The sequence below is a fragment of the Humulus lupulus genome, chromosome 2 (assembly GCF_963169125.1).
Source record: "Humulus lupulus chromosome 2, drHumLupu1.1, whole genome shotgun sequence".
In the NCBI taxonomy this organism is placed as follows: Eukaryota; Viridiplantae; Streptophyta; class Magnoliopsida; order Rosales; family Cannabaceae; genus Humulus; species Humulus lupulus.
In genome coordinates this window covers 102,044,653-102,047,801 of record NC_084794.1, presented here as the reverse complement: position 1 = coordinate 102,047,801, position 3,149 = coordinate 102,044,653, and the positions used below count along the sequence as shown (strand labels likewise).

At 38.0% G+C, this 3,149-nt stretch overlaps 1 long non-coding RNA gene across 1 annotated transcript; it reads right to left on the bottom strand.

Annotated features, from left to right (window-relative positions):
• Positions 1–621: 621 nt before the first annotated feature.
• LOC133818299 (uncharacterized) lies at positions 622–2,405 on the bottom strand. Its single transcript, XR_009885872.1, has 2 exons — positions 1,331–2,405; positions 622–1,203 (listed from the first exon to the last, which is right to left on the bottom strand). It is a non-coding gene; the product is annotated as an uncharacterized LOC133818299 (long non-coding RNA).
• Between the last annotated feature and the right edge of the window lie 744 nt (positions 2,406–3,149).

Here is a 3,149-nt window from a genome sequence, read left to right as displayed (position 1 = left end):
ATAATATAAATAAACTCACAAGAACTTATTGTAGCTTGTATTTATGGATCCATGGTCCCAATATTTTTTTTTATTAAATCAAGTCTAAATATCTCAAACAATTGATTTAATTATCAATTAAGAATATCGATTCAATAAGTTAATTTTGTGATATTTACATGAATTATGAACTAGAGAAAAGAAGAGAGTTATTGTAAACTATTGGTCAGATTTATTAATGATGACAAATTTGTGTTAATATTAAATTATAAATATTTAATTTGAATAAAGACTTAATTATTTAATTATACTAGGATAAATAAAATGGTCTTGAATTTGAGTCTATTGAAAGACACATCTTGAATCCAACCCATATGATGTAGCCGGCCATGGTATGCGGTTTATTTACATTTTGTTTTTCAATTAATTTAATTAAGATAATAAGTCCAAGGTTGTGTCTATAAATAGAATATTATAGCTAGGTTTTTCACTAATTTCTGGTAGGTGGTCAGTTATAGTAAACCCTAAATATTACACTCTTCTAGTAGTCACTCTCGCGTATTCAGTTCGTGGCAATTCCTAGAAATCGAATGCGTATTCAGTTCGTGGCAATTCCTAGCAACCAGAAAGGACAAAAGGATCTTTTATGCTATTTTCCAATCTCGAATGCGTTCCCGTGTCTTTTCAACATGTATACGCTTAATATCCTGCACCCAAAACATTGATGTTCTTTTTTATTTTTTACATTTTTCCACAACGTTTCACAACAGCTACAAACAGATAGCATGAGCATAAGAGATTTAAAAACTACCTACAACAGGTCATTAACTTGGTCCTCTGTTGACTTCAGCTATTTGTAGAATTCCCCCAACACTTGTTTCATGACATCCCTCTCAGTGACAACAACAACCCGGAGCTTGTCAGCTATCAATGATTTATTTTGCACCTCAGCAAAGATAGTTTCAAGGGACTCCGCCTTTTTCTTAAATGTGTCCTCCTCCTTGGCCTTGTTCATTTCAACCTCCGCGAACACACCATCTTGTGTCTGCTCGTCGACCTGTCTCTAGCTCTTGTATCTTCTTGTCTTTCTTTCTTCTTCTTCCACGCATTTTAACTCCCTAGAAGCCTCACACAACTTTGCTTCTAGTTTTGCTACCCTCTTTTCAACATCAATTTCCTCCGCTGGTGATTTCTTCTGCTCTTCTAATGATGCACTGTACTTCTCTAAAACTCCATCACAGAGACAGTCAATAACATTGGAATAGAAATAATCCTACCAACACAATTAACCTCACATAGTTAACATACTTCACTCACACAGTATCACAAACACTTGATATACAAAACTCACCAACAACAAATGATCGCGCATCGACTGCTCGACATGTGCCAGGCCGCTCACCTCACCTTATCTGAGAATTGAGGTAGTATTGCTTTTAACACACCATCTTCACTGAAAGCAGAACCCCCAACATTGGAATCTTCTTGAACACCCAATGCATATGCCCTTTCTAAAGAAGCATTTTCAAGGGGGAAAATGGCACTACCAATGCCATATTTGACACACTCGGGGTTTCGATGCATGCCCCAAACATAGCTAACAGGGGTAAAATTTCCTCCGAAGTCGCAGTTTCAGAAACTCTTGAAGCTATTGTAGCCTTTGCAGACTCTGAAATCCCAGCCTCAAAGACTTCTGACCTAAAAGCTTCGGCAACCTCGTCAACCTTCATCCTCGATTTGTTGATGGCTTGGGGCCTCGCCTCTAATCGAGTAAATATAGGTACCACGGGATGCTCCCTCAACAACTTAGCATTGCCATCATCATCACAACCTAAATCACTTTGAGCTAAGTTGGTTTAGGAAAGAGTTGGGAGAATCAAAACCAAAGGGTAATGGCAGTTAAGATAGAACATTTTCGGCAACTTGAGCATCTGGGACTGTTTCCCCTCCGTGACGAGCCTCCACTAAAGGAGGTACTGTTTCTATTGGAGGAGACTTGCCAACTTCTAGTCTGGTTGCTTCGGAGGTCGTGCTTTCAAAAACACTATCAAGAAAATGACTATTATTCAAAGAAGCATAACTTCTCTTCACCGCTCCACTAGAAGATGCGGAGGGGGAAATTTACAAAATGGCAGAGCCTCCCGAAGCAACTGGTGAGAAATTCATCATCAAAGTTATTTCGGAAGATGTCAATAGACCAACAGATGACTAGACAGGCGCCTTCGTGGATGCCAGCGGAACAGGAGCATCAGAAGCTTTAAGGGCAGAAGAGGCAGGAGCCCCACTTTTGGACTGACCGGAAGCTGTATGCTCTTGGTCACTTTTTTCTTCTCGTAGAGCATTGGGAGATGCTTTACATAGTACTTACCAATAAGTGGTCTCTACGTAGACTTTTGGTGACTTTTTAACAAAGTTGCCTAGGAAAGTTGCCACTGTTTGACAATGTTACTCATTGTTTTTAATAAAAAGAAAAAAAATATGTGATTGACTACTTTTAATAAAAATATAATATATAATAACTTCAATTATTGCCTACATTAGATATGTTCTTACAAAACAACAAAATCATAAGTGGTTCAAAAGGAAGACTTGCGTCTACTAATTTCTTGATAGTGGAGTTAGAGTCACTCCATGAGATCTTGAATTGTGACGTGATAACTTTCCCTTCATCAGACACTACCAACAAAGCCTTTCTCTTCTTGCTTGCCCCAATAGCCCCAATGTCTGGAAAGTAGGCTCAGATATTGAAACTCCCACTGAGGGATGAGAATAATCTTTCTTTGAAGACCTATTATTGAGGGAAGAGCTTACTTTTAAGTATCAACAAAAGAAGATTTATATGTGATCTTTCTACCCTTAGCAACTGATTTGCAATGATAGACAGTCCCTTATGATGAAAAAAGGTTTTTTTTTTCAAGAGTCTAAGGATTCCGCTGTTGGCATCGGGACGATATGCAACTAGTATTGCATGCAAATCATGTCTTGCCTCTGCTTCTCAAAGAATCTAGATAAAAATGCAACATATGCTCGATCACAATGAGTCAACCACTCTAAAGCTGATATTATGAGGTTGTGTTGGGAGCATATGAAAAAAAATTAATTCCCAACCATTGCCCTTTTTCACAATTTCTCTATTAGCTTGATGCCTCGTATACGCCTTCTGTGTTTCA